Below are 14,991 nucleotides of genomic sequence, written 5' to 3'. Positions count from 1 at the left end.
CAAAGAGCCGACAGACAACAGAGCATAGTCCATAAACTGACCCAGTGATGAACGTGGACCCTCACGTATAAGTTTAGACTTTAGCGGTTGATTAATGTCGTTACAGAAAAAGTCTATCAAAACATAGTCCAGTAAATCAGAGTGATATGCAATGTCCAGATACTCTTGAATGAATTAGCCCTCGAGCAGGGCACGCGCTCGCTCGAGGGCTAATAACAGTCCTGCTATGTCCATACCTGGCCAATGTCCACATGAGAAGCTGCTGGATCCTTGTGCGGCCGAGTATTCTGTTACGGATGGAACAGAGGAAGGATCCATCTGCAGATCTTTATTCATTAGCATGGTCAAAACAGACATGGTCAATTCACAGCAAACAGACATACAGGTGCTGGTCATATAATTAGAATATCATCAAAAAGTTGATTTATTTCACTAATTCCATTCAAAAAGTGAAACTTGTATATTATATTCATTCATTACACACAGACTGATATATTTCAAATGTTTATTTCTTTTAATTTTGATGATTAGAGCTTACAGCTCATGAAAGTCAAAAATCAGTATCTCAAAATATTTGAATATTTACATTTGAGTTTGAATAAATGACAATCCCTACAGTATAAATTCTGGGTATCTCTTGTTCTTTGAAACCACAATAATGGAGAAGACTGCTGACTTGATAATGATCCAGAAGACGAACATTGACACCCTCCACAAAGAGGGTAAGTCACAGAAGGTCATTACTGAAAGGTGTGGCTGTTTACAGAGTGCTGTATCAAAGCATATTAAATGCAAAGTTGACTGGAAGGAAGAATTTGGGTAGGAAAAGGTGCACAAGCAACAGGGATGACCGCAAGATTGATAATACAGTCAAGCAAAGCCGATTCAAACACTTGGGAGAGCTTCACAAGGAGAGAACTGAAGCTGGAGTCAGTGCATCAAGAGTCACCACGCTCAGGCGTCTTCAGGAAAAGGGCTACCAAGCCACTTCTGAACCAGAGACAACGTCAGAAGCATCTTACCTGGGCTGTGGAGAAAAGAACTGGACTGTTGCTCAGTGGTCCAAAGTCCTCTTTTCAGATGAAAGTAAATTTTACATTTCATTTGGAAATCAAGGTCCCAGAGTCTGAAGGAAGAGTGGAGGCACAGAATCCATGTTGCTTGAAGTCCAGTGTGAAGTTTCCACAGTCAGTGATGATTTGGGCTGCCATGTCATCTGCTGGTGTTGGTCCACTGTGTTTTCTGAAGTCCACAGTCAACGCAGCCATCTACCAGGAAATTTTAGAGCACTTCATGCTTCCTTCTGTTGACAAGCTTTATGGAGATGCTGATTTCATTTTCCAGCAGGACTTGGCACCTGCCCACACTGCCAAAGGTACCAAAAGCTGGTTCAATGACCATAGTGTTACTGTGCTTGATTGGCCAGCAAACTCGCCTGACCTGAACCCCATAGAGAATCTATGGGGTATTGTCAAGAGGAAGATGAGAGACACCAGACCCAACAATGCAGATGAGCTGAAGGCCACTATCAGAGCAACCTGGTATAACACCTGAGCAGTGCCACAGACTGATCGACTCCATGCCACGCCGCATTGCTGCAGTAATTCAGGCAAAAGGAGCCCCAACTAAGTACTGAGTGATGTACATGCTCATACTTTTCATTTTCATACTTTTCAGTTGGCCAAGATTTCTAAAAATCCTTTCTTTGTATTGGTCTTAAGTAATATTCTAATATTTTGAGATACTGATTTTTGACTTTCATGAGCTGTAAGCTCTAATCATCAAAATTAAAAGAAACAAACATTTGAAATATATCAGTCTGTGTGTAATGAATGAATATAATATACAAGTTTCACTTTTTGAATGGAATTAGTGAAATAAATCAACTTTTTGATGATATTCTAATTATATGACCAGCACCTGTAGATGAGGTAAGACAAGAGTAATCCTAGGGCAAGCGTGGGTCTTCGATCATCGAACAATATCCAATAGGGCAAGGCAAAGAGAGATACACAGTAATAGTCCAGGCAGGGGCAAACAGAGTCCGAAACAGCAAGGCAAAGGGTAAATCCAAGATACACAGGCTAGAATCAAAACACGGGAAAAAACAGGCAAGGGAAGAATATAACTATGACTATGAAAACTAAGACAGGCTCTGTAAAGTGGCTATCAGCCATCACAGTGATAAAGGCTGAACAATACTCGGCGATCTGAAAGAGGAAGTCCAAAGCTTATAAAGCGTGTCTGATTGGATGCAGCTGTGTGTGTGTGATCAGTGAAATGGATGATGGGAACTGTAGTCCGGAGTGACATGTAACAGTTTGTGTAGTGCGAGAGTCAATGTAAGGGAAGAGCGACCTCTGGTGGCAAGCGGATGGAAGTCCATGGACAGAGTTCGTGCCAGTGGTAGTTGCCTTGCTGTCTATGGAGGGTCAGAAAGCTCTCAGATTTCATCAAAAATATCTTAATTTGTGTTCCAAAGGATGAACAAATGTCTTACGGGTTTGGAATAACATGAGGGTGAGTAGTAATTACAGAATTTTCATTTTTGGGTGAACTATCCCTTTAAGTACATAAATGATGTTTGTGTTATTTAAAGGAAAACGCCACCGTTTTTCCATATTCCAATATGTTCTTCCCTCAACTTAGACGAGTTGATACGTACCTCTCCTGTCTCAGTGCGTGCACTTAATCGCGCTAGCGCGTGGCGCCACTATGCTAGTGTTTAGCTTAGCACCATTCATTCCTTAGGATCCAAACAGGGATGAATTTAGAAGCCACCAAACACTTCCATGTTTTCCCTATTTAAAGACGGTTACATAAGTAGTTACATGAGTAAGTATGGTGACAAAATAAAATGTGGCGATTTTCTAAGCGGATAAAAAATGATAACTATAATGTATGGCGGAAGAGCACTTGGCAGCACTTCGACCTCGGCGCATTAATATCTTTCTTCCCTCTCACGGTCTATAATAGCTAGTTCCTCCTCTGTGAATTCGGGTTCAAATAGATTTGGCTCTGGGTCTGCTACAAAGTAGTAGTCATCGCCTATAATGTCGGCCATTGTAAATGTTTTCTTGCAGCTTGCTAGTAGCACAGGTAGAAGTGAAAGTCACGTTGGTTCTATTGACGGAAGTTAGAGGGAGAGGGGGAGTTTTCAGGAGTGATGATATTACTGCGTCGAGGTCGAAGTGCTGCGAAGTGCTCTTCCGCCATACATTATAGTCATAATTTTTATCCGCTTAGAAAATCGCCACTGTTTATTTTGTGTCACCATACTTACGATTAAGACGGGAGAGGTACGTATCAACTCGTCTAAGTTGAGGGAAGAACATATTGTAATATGGAAAAATGGTGGCGTTTTCCTTTAACATTTAATTATTGTAGGTTTGTGTCATATTCTGAGTTTTACATTTCACAGTTTTTATTTATTCTGAGGAATACTGAATCTGTTTTTGTGCACGTGAGATGAGTAAATGCATGTTGACATTTAGGCTAGTCAGTAACCATCATGTGTGCACAGCGCACACAACACCTCTGCACTTACTCATGATTTCTCTCAACATGGGGACAGCAGAGCTGTTAGTCAGCCAATGGCGTTACTTTTTTGAAAACGTAACTATTGAATACGATTTTTCTTGTCAATTAAAAAGCAATGCATTACTTTACAAGTTACTCGAAAAAAAAGTAATCTGCTCCAACACTGTCAACATAGTAAAAACATTATAGACTAAACATTTAACTTTTTTTTTGATGACATATTTGAGTGAAAATGAGAAAATATTGTGTGTCAAGCCTGTTATCATCATATTTTCATTACTTTAAGTAGGTGGTGATCTTAAAATGTCAACACTGTTTTTTTTTTTTTTGACTGTTTATTTATTGTAGATCAAAGCCAGCATACACTGAAAAAAATGATTAATTGAATTTACTCAATTTTTTTTAAGGTAAGTGGTTGCAATCAATTTATTTTAACTACATTTAAATAAACAAATTTAGTTGACTAACTTTCAACATATTTTTTAAATTAAATGTAGCTAAAATAAATTGTTTGCGACCACTTACCTTAATTTTTTTTTTCAGTGTACATGGCTTACAATAACTATATACAAACCGGGGTTTGCAAAAATAAAAATGAAAAAATTTAATTAAATGAAAAAAAAAAAAAAAAAAAACACTTTAGGGGTGACAAGCCACATTTCTACACTGAAATACCAATTATTTATTGTTCACTATATTTTAGTCTATCTAGTTATCATATAAGAAAGTTTCTCAATAAATTCCGACCATGCCTTAATTGTTCAATTAACACTGTTAACAAAGTAAATAAGTGATATTTGAAAAATAGATATTTGTAAAATAAAAAATAAAAAAATTGCATTAAATTCTCTGTAACACATTGTAGTTTATGACGTTAAGTACAAGGCTTGTATCACATTAAACTGTAAAACTGTCAACCCTCTTCCTATCAACCCTATAACCTTATGGAGGCATAATTACATCCCTGCATATATTAAAATGTGTAAATTTAGCTTGAGACAGCTCAGTGCTTTAATGCTTTATTTGTCTGATAGAACATTTCAAATTTTACAAAAATCTGTTTATCAAAGAAAAAAACAACCCCTTTCTGAATTTGACTTCACATTACACTGAATTTTGTGCTTCACTGGGAAGGTTTTCCAGTTGAAGATGAGGAGGAGCCCACCGAGAGGACTGGAATGCATTTGGTTTGAGACTGTGAATGATGAAGAGAGGATGCCAGAGAGAATCTATTTTCCATGAGTCCCTGTGACATTATTTAATTTAATGATGATGTGCCCGCTTTAAGAGGCTGAATCAATCTCATTGTGTCATTGTGTTAGAGCGCTCAAGCGTTGCGTGTGTGTGTGGTGTGGTGTGTACCATGTTCATTTATTTGTGTGTCTACATGTGTGTAGTACAATAATTTTACACCGCGAGTGTGTGTGTGTATGTGTGTGTTTGTGCATGCATGACTATATGAGGTGCGGCCTGATGTTTGTGGTGTAAATTTGGGTTTGTGTGTGATATGTTCATTTTATTGTGTGTGTATGTGTGTGAGTGTGACAATGGGGTCAAATCAGTCTGTAGAGAATGGAATGAAACCCAGTGGAACAAACTGCTGATGAGGCCACGCTCCCTCTCCCCATCCCCCTGCACCGTATAACTCAAACACTGGCTATAATACATCAATACTTGCTAAACCCCACACCTCATGCATACTTTCATTGTCTTTTCATTGTGAGATATCTTTAGAAAAAAAGATAAATCACATCAAGAATACCAAATTAGCTTAGTTATGTCGACATATTCAGGGCTTTTATGAATACATATGAGTAAGGACCTACCAGAGAGAGCGATGGCTGATAATGCGCTCTCTCTAATAAGAACTAATGAACCAATGACAAACTTCAGCTCTAGTTAGAAAGCACAGGGTGCTCTGCTGGGTTTTGGTCTTAATGTGTGAAGCTGCTGTACTATTCACAGTGTTGCTATATGTAAAAGAACACAAGCCTCTATCCACCTTATTGTGCAACGCAGCTATTTTCTGGGAATGTGCAAGACTTCTGATTCATTAGCTGCTATAGGACTTCTAGAGAAAGGTGTAGTATATGGTAAAACGAATGTGTTTAATATGATAAGAAATACCTGTTTGCAATATCAAGAAGCATAACAAGCTGTTTTGTACAGCTTAAAATAACTGGATGCTAATGTCACTGGAAAGCTTTGCGCATTGAAATTACAAATGGCCACATCCACTTAATAAGGTGAATATAGCAATATTTATAATAATGTGTGATTTTTAGTATAATGTGGCATATATTAAAATATATCTTAGTTTTACTTAGAAAATTTACTTTGAAAATTTGAATATATAATATAATATAATATAATATAATATAATTAATATAATATAATATAATATAATATAATATAATATAATATAATATAATATAATATAATATAATATAATATAATATAATATAATATAATATAATATAATATACCCTTTTTACATTTCTAGGGTTTTAAGAAGAGGAAATCACCATAGATGGGTGGATATAACATTTGCTTCAATAGCCAAATTTTTTTTTTTTAATTCCAAAGTAGCATTACTATGACTTTACACATAAGGAAATATTGAGAGATTGCGGTGGTAGAAGAGAGAAAGATGTCAAATTTGCAGTTTTATTACAAATAGTCACACAAAAACATTAACTAGTTTTCTGTGATTTAATGCCAAGGTAATAAATTATATTACCGGTACATATTATATATATTATAGTGTATAGTAAATAATAGTAGTAATAGTGTAATAGTAAATCGTGTTATAAATATACATTACACTTTTAAAAAATGAAAATACTTGGATAGATTTACGTTATCAATAACTGTGCAAACATCATCACAATCCGTCAAAAAGGTTCATATAAAATAAAATAAATGACATTTTAAATAGGCATTGATAAATAAATTATTATATTATATTATATAAAAATCATTTCATTTGCTGTCATATCAAATTGTATATTATATTTCTGATGAATGGGATGATGAACAAAGATGAGTTGAGTGGTATATACACACACCAGACTCAAAAATACACACAGACAGATATGTATGCACAACCACTCACTTACACACACAATGCAGTTTGTGCAGACAGCTGTGCACACATAAGTCAGTCACCAAAAACTGTCAGTGACATAATGCCATGGCACAAAGTAAGTCTCATGAGCTTTAAAGTGACATCTGAGCAACATCTATTAATATAAAGTCAAACACAACAACAGGAATGCAGTGGAACCTAGCAGTAATCACAAAAGTATTGCAAACATATGGCGTATTAAATAGCTGAAGTCAAACTCTTCACATTCCGCTTCCTTCCTGCTGTTTTGAATTATTTGAGAAAACCATTAACTCTGTATATATTACTCTGTGTTCCAGGCCTCAGGTTTTGGAAAAACAAGAGGACCCCAGAAATGAACTTCCCACTCTAGTGTAAAATAGCAGCCTTGTCAAATTCTTAAGTCTCCAGGCAGTATCTCCAGTCTACACTATGTGACAGGCAAGAGACTTCCCGATCCAAAATCAAAAGCAAAATTGAATTTGATCTGATAGATTCAAAATAATCTGGTTGTCTTGGTGACGGATGTGAAAATCAGAAGCAGGGGAGTCAGAAAGGGTTGATATCAACAGAGAACTGGACAGGCTGTCATTCCTGGCACAATCAGTTTTTATCTGACACACTGCACACACACACACACACACACACACACACAAACATACATACATGTAGAACACAAGGACTACAGCAAAGGTGATGCACTGATGTTGATGTCACAGGTTGGAAACAAAAATGAATCGTCACAAAAAAATAATACATCATTTTGTCAGGAATTTCTCCCACGGCCTCAAACACAATACAAGGCTCATATGCATTTAGCAGCTCTGAATGAGACAATTGGTGTAGCACTAACAGGATATTCAGCAAGTTAACGAAAGCGTTCAGGAAATGGACCAAATCAAGCTTAGACCAATATGATGTAAATGCATCCCTGAAAATGTACTGGCAACAAATGCATTAAATAATGATGAGATTTATGGAGAAGGAAAATGGAAGAAACCCTGAATGCAGAATGGCCCCTGAGCAATGAAAGTGCAAATGTATTCAATGTACACTACTTGACATTCATCTATTGAAAGACAGACAGATCACCATGCAAGTGTGTGTGTGTGTGTGAGAGAGAGAGAGAAAGTGTGTTTTTATGTGTGGGTGGTTGAGCAGTGGGGGATGATTACATTTGGTGTTAGATACATTTTTTTGATGTAACAGAGCTCATCAAAAATAGGAAGAGGGTGAAACAGAAGAAAAAGGAAGGAGAGAATAAATTTGAATGTATGATATGATGTATTCAGCCTGATGCAGCGATGATACCTCACCCACAGCCTGCAGGTGAGATGCATACAATGTTTCACTGGATTAAGACGCTGTCAGTGTGAAAACATGACCCTACATAATGTCTCTGCGGCAGCATGCGGGCATTCTGTGATTTCACAGTGAAATTTTGGCTGTCAGTGATTGAGTGCTAAAATGCTGATCCTGCTAATTCTGCTCAAAGACACTGGAAGAATTCATAAGCAATGCTTAATGCTCACTTTAAAAGTCTGTGGAGTATATAAAGCATGGATCTAGTCAAATATTCATTACTGGGGGGATAACTAAAAGTAACTTTTTCAATTTTAAGAAGAAGTCGTTAAAAATACATATTGATTGGCTGCTAATCTGAATAGCCTATTATGTTTTTTCGCCCTGGTATAATGGTCAAGATAAGCAATGCATAATATTATGATTAATTAATCATATGAATACTCTCTACAATACAATATAATATTAATAATAAATATTAATTAAAAAATAATATTACAGTTAGGTGTGTGTGTATGTATGTATGTATGTATATATACACTGAACAAAATTATAAACGCAACACTTTTGTTTTTGCCCCCATTTTTCATGAGCTGAACTCAAAGATCTAAGACTTTTTCTATGTACACAAAAGGCCTATTTCTCTCAAATATTGTTCCCAAATCTGTCTAAATCTGTGTTAGTGAGCATTTCTCCTTTGCCGAGATACTCCATCCACCTCATAGGTGTGACATATCAAGATGCTGATTAGACAGCATGATTATTGCACAGGTGTGCCTTAGGCTGGCCACAATAAAAGGCCACTCTAAAATGTGCAGTTTTACTGTATTGGGGGGGTCCGAAAACCAGTCAGTATCTGGTGTGACCACCATTTGCTTCACGCAGTGCAACACATCTCCTTCGCATAGAGTTGATCAGGTTGTTGATTGTGGCCTGTGGAATGTTGGTCCACTCCTCTTCAATGGCTGTGTGAAGTTGCTGGATTTTGGCAGGAACTGGAACACGCTGTCGTATACGGCGATCCAGAGCATCCCAAACATGATCAATGGGTGACATGTCCGGTGAGTATGCTGGCCATTCAAGAACTGGGATGTTTTCAGCTTCCAGGAATTGTGTACAGATCCTTGCAACATGGGGCCGTGCATTATCATGCTGCAACATGAGGTGATGGTGGTGGATGAATGGCACAACAATGGGCCTCAGGATCTCGTCACGGTATCTCTGTGCATTCAAAATGCCATCAATAAAATGCACCTGTGTTCGTTGTCCATAACATACGCCTGCACATACCATAACCCCACCGCCACCATGGGCCACTCGATCCACAACGTTGACAACAGCAAACCGCTCACCCACACAACGCCATACACGCTGTCTGCCATCTGCTCTGTACAGTGAAAACCGGGATTCATCCTTGAAGGGAACACCTCTCCAAAGTGCCAGACACCATCGAATGTGAGCATTTGCCCACTCAAGTCGGTTACAACAACGAACTGCAGTCAGGTCAAGACCCCGATGAGGACGGCGAGCATGCAGATGAGCTTCCCTGAGACGGTTTCTAACAGTTTGTGCAGAAATTATTTGGTTATGCAAACCGATTGTGCAGCAGCTGTCCAGGTGGCTGGTCTCAGACGATCTTGGAGGTGAAGAAGCTGGATGTGGAGGTCTTGGGCTGGTGTGGTTACATGTGGTCTGCGGTTGTGAGGCCGGTTGGATGTACTGCTAAATTCTCTGAAACGCCTTTGTAGACGGCTTATGGTAGAGAAATGAACATTCAATTCACAGGCAACAGCTCTGGTGGACATTCCTGCAGTCAGCATGCCAATTGCACGCTCCCTCAAAACTTGCGGCATCTGTGGCATTGTGCTGTGTGATAAAACTGCACATTTTAGAGTGGCCTTTTATTGTGGCCAGCCTAAAGCACACCTGTGCAATAATCATGCTGTCTAATCAGCATCTTGATATGCTACACCTGTGAGGTGAATGGATTATCTCGGCAAAGGAGAAGTGCTCACTAACACAGATTTAGACAAATTTTATTTGAGAGAAATATTTGAGAGAAATAGGCCTTTTGTGTACATAGAAAAAAGTTTTAGATCTTTGAGTTCAGCTCATGAAAAATGGGGGCAAAAACAAAAGTGTTGCGTTTATAATTTTGTTCAGTGTATATACATATACATATACATATATATATATATATATATATATATATATATATTACATATATAAACACACACACACATATACAGTATACACACACACATATATAGGCTATACATATACATATATATTAGTGCTGTCAATCGATTACAATTTTTATTGCGTTAATCACAGTCATGGACTGTGATTAATCATGATTAATCACAAATTTAAAATACTAGGATTTACCTGTAAATGTGTTGAAATAAAGAAATGCGTGACAAACTAGTTTAAGGGAACAGAACCTTTCACACTTGCACCAGGTATGAGACATAATCCTTATTATTCTTTTATCATTATTCTTTTGTTTTTATTCAGCCATTATCAGTCTTTATACTGGCAATAAAACGTTTACCAAGCCACATCGCTTCAATCCCAGTATACATTTACCCAACTATTATCAAAAGTATTTCTAAATAAATACAACAAAACATTTTCTTGCGACCTTACGTGAAGTATTATGACAAAATGCATTATGAAGAAGAATTGGACCTGTTCTGCAGGTGCATTAGAGCTAATATTAGCATCATGCTTCATAAGACAATTTATGAGATTAATAGTACACTTTTACTCAGAACTCACTTCAAACCAGTGTTTGTAATAACTTCCTTTTACGATCACATGTGGAATTTGGTCGTTTACTGTTGTTAAAATATGCTATTTATAGCCTTTTATATCGCTGCACAAATTAGCATTTCAGATGTACACATTCATTTCCAGAAAATCACATACAGACCATATCTATCGTAATCGTGTGTTTATTATCTAATATAATCTATAGTGGCTGTTGTCATGTTTATTTCTGCTGTGTAAAAGCCTTAACATGTGCTCTGCTGAAACTCACATTGTTTGTGATGTTACAACCGCCTCTCCATTCTTAAGTTGCCAGGGATACATTCCAAGTATAATGCACATTAGTACAACGATCTTTGGGCGGCCTGCGGTACATTATAAAAGTAGCCCAAAAAACCGCAACCCACGGCTCTGTAATTTTTTCCCGCGACTGTATTTTCAAAACAGCCCACTTGTGCCGTTACCCTGGCAACACTGGTGCTGTACCCTCATTACACAATGATAGATAACCTTGCGCGCTGCGATGACGACAAGAAGTTGGGGTCAAACCTTATCAAAGGATTAATTTGCGTTAAAAAAAATATTAACGCGTTAAAATTGTTATTTTTATTTGTCTATATACACTTTGGGCGGATGATACCCTCACCACACAATGATAGATAACCTTCCGCGTTGCGATGATGGCAAGAAGTTTTTAACGCGTGAATTTTTTTTTTTAATGCAAATTAATCGTTTGATAATATATATATTTATAAAATGGTTAGTTCTATTCCTCGATTCTGATTGGTCAGCAGCTGTGTTTTACTCTATGACCGCTTCACCCAACGGTTCTGTGTATCACTGAGCAACACCCTTAGCAACCACCCTTAGCAACATAAACAATCAATAATATAGCATTAAAGCTGTTCTGTGTATTATGTATTTTGGCAATATTAGCTGCTTGTTATTTATTTAATGAAGTATGAGAGACCCCTGCATCTTTCATCTAATTTTGAGACCACGCCCTTCCTGTCTAAACGCTCGAGGAGATATGTTGATATGTGTGGCGCACGTCTGTGTGAAAGCCCACAGTTTCCGAAGTGAGGAGGGAATATTACTGTATTTATTAGTTTTCTTTTTCAGGTATGATTCTGTATGTCTATATGTCCATCATTTTACACTGTAATGACGCTTGCAAACTCGCTCTGTGCCGCGAATCGGTCTGTTTTAAAACTAAAAAACAGAAAACACCTTTTCTCATGCTGAGAGACAAGTAGATGTATGTGTGTGAGAAAATATCATATATGGTGTTAAAAAAATAAATGAGCTCCTATTCTCTGTTTTTATTTAAGCTCCATTAGATGAGAGGCATGTTCGGAACATTCTCTTGCCGTTTACTGTTGCTGTCAGGAACTATTTTTAAGCGGAAGGACAGCATTTAACGAACTTTGACGTTTGGTTTCAATATTTTTACTGTGTAGTAACCGTTTTATAAATGCAATAAGGTACTTGAGGCCATGCTGTATTGTGAATAAATCACGGCTGAAGGGCGTTGTTAGGCACGACCCTACAGCACGGCCTCTTGTACCTTGCTGCTTACACACACACACACACACACACACACACATACATATATAGACACACCAAATTATAATATTATTTTTTTCTCCTCAAAGGAGTGTATAAAGCATGGAGATGTATAACTGTATAGCTCTATGTAGCTTATTGTATGTGATGTTGTGATGCCTAAATTCAGTTAAAATTACTGATTTATTTTTAGTGATTTATTACTGATAGCGATTTATACTAGCATTCCTAGTCATGATATCTATCTGCATAATTCCAAAAAACACTTACAGAGAACAGATGCAAGGCTCCTGAAATCATTTATTTTACAATTTTTATCTTTTTCTGTCATTTCCCAGGCAGCACCAATGAATTTTTAATACCTTCCTCTGCTTTTCACTATTTAAAAAATAAGATTTCATAAAAAGCATTAGTTGAAAATCTGCTGCTTCTTAAAACCGAATAGATATGCATAGTGTGGGAATGTTTGTAATGTATTAAAAAAATGTTTTTGTGAGTGTGTGAGTGAACAAGCTTATGAAACATTATCTGGCTATATCTTAAAGATATTATATGTACAGTTTAAGACCGCAGGTACACTGTAAAAATGCTTTGTAAGGTAACCTAAAAAATGTGCTTCACGCAGTAACATTTAAAGTAATTGGTTTCATTTGAGCCAAAAATATTACTTAATATGACCGAATCAGCCTGAATGCTTCACGTTACACTGAAAGTCATTTTTAAGGATTCGATCAAGTAGAAATAACTATTTAAGGTAAAAACTGCACAAATCCACCATGAGTATATGCGTGCAGTGTGTGCTAGATATAGATTTGTGACTATATACATATATTCACACAAATCAAACTGCACAGTGCATGGGGGAAGGTTGTACATTTCTATGGGGGAAGGGTGTGTGTGTGAGGGGGTTGTTTGAATGTACTTAATAGGTAATACGGTGGGGGATGGGAAGTTGACATTCAGGAGATGCCTGTTTCTGAGGTAAAGTTATGATTCCAAGTATCCAGCATGTGCTCACTCTCTCTCCAATACACAAGAGACAAAACAATAGGCAATCAGAGTAACCGTTGCTCATACAATTAGAAAAAAAAAATCCTCCTGTCACACACAACTACCTATGAACAAACTGGATATACACTCATTTGCAACTATAAAAAAGAATCTCAATCTTTGTTCAACCATGTTCAAACTCTAGCACACGTGACTCTTGATAAACGTGCGCTTTAAGATATCACCTAAATCGCTGAACTCTGATGAACTTCAGCTGTGAGGAAGTTGGTTTAACACTGCTGGGTATATTTGTAGCTATCAGATGTTTCACATTGTGAAATCCCATTGATTTTTGGTTCTGTGTACATCCGTTGAAATAACATATCGACTAAAATGGAACTTCCCCATGGACACAACCTCCAACCAAACACCCTTCCCAACCGAAAGCCTCTTCCACAAATAGTTTGGCTGCATTTGGGGAGTAAAATTGAACAAATTCTTCAACTAATATCCTAGTCGTCCTGCTTTGCTCACCTCTTGTTCTACATTTGATAAATTAACACTGTGTCAGCCAATTGAAATAAGTCTATGGCTGAGTGCTAGTCTGCCAACACAATGCTTCAAATGCCAGCTGATACTCAAAGGTTAATGGAATAGAAACCTCATTGTACATTTATTCACCCGATGTGGGCACCATATTGTTCTTTAACAAAATGTCAGCATAACTCAAATGTTAATGATTTCTAAAATTTCTTCAGCTCAGAATTTGTCTACCACTTTCATCAGGCTACCTGTTCTCTGTATGTACAGAACTTCATATGAGATTCATACAGGCCAGAGTGTTGTTGTAGAAGTGGCAACTGTTAAACTCAACTTTGGTCACTTGGAAGCAGATGTTAGGGTATTGTATGGTCCAGCTTTTCAATAATAAAAGAATAAAGTTAGATGTTATGGCTGAGATGGGTCATGAAGCTAGATTTATTTATTTTTTTTGGCTGCCAGTCACACATTGTTCAGAGATTAACAGCCTTTGAAAAAAAATGCTGACATGACTTTGACCACAAAAAAGCGAGCTGTTGTGTGCACTAGCATTCAACGTTCAATGGGCCATATCCAAACAGCACCAGAGCAGACTTTCTTTTACTGTGGCTTTTGATGCAGAAAGACCACTGTAATGATACATTCTGATTTGGTACATTCGTCGCCAAAAACATCAGCACCGTGTATCTCTATCATCATCAACCTCGCCATCATCATCATAATCACCGATGAGAAATGATGAATAATGCCAGTTTCTCCAATGTAATTGACAAGAAATAGGACCACCTGCACCTCCTTCATTTCCATTTGTCTGAGGAAAACATGGCCTACTCATTTCCCGCCGAAAACATTATGCTCTGTCATGGATGGCATTGTTTTTGTGTTTCTCTCAAGCTTTGATAACCTAGTTCCCAAACAAATGAAAGAGAGAGGGAAGATAGATAGATAGATAGATAGATAGATAGATAGATAGATAGATAGATAGATAGATAGATAGATAGATAGATAGATAGATAGATAGATAGATAGATAGATAGATAGATAGATAGATAAGAATATCATCTATTTTTCCCCTGAATTCCTCTAAATAGCCTTTTTCATCTGGTGTAATTTTGCAACACCCAGCGCACAATGTCTCAAAGAATGCATATCTTGAATTCTAAGAGCAAAACTAG

The sequence above is a fragment of the Onychostoma macrolepis genome, chromosome 02 (genome assembly GCF_012432095.1).
Source record: "Onychostoma macrolepis isolate SWU-2019 chromosome 02, ASM1243209v1, whole genome shotgun sequence".
Lineage (NCBI taxonomy): Eukaryota > Metazoa > Chordata > Actinopteri > Cypriniformes > Cyprinidae > Onychostoma > Onychostoma macrolepis.
This window is presented reverse-complemented; position numbering follows the sequence as displayed.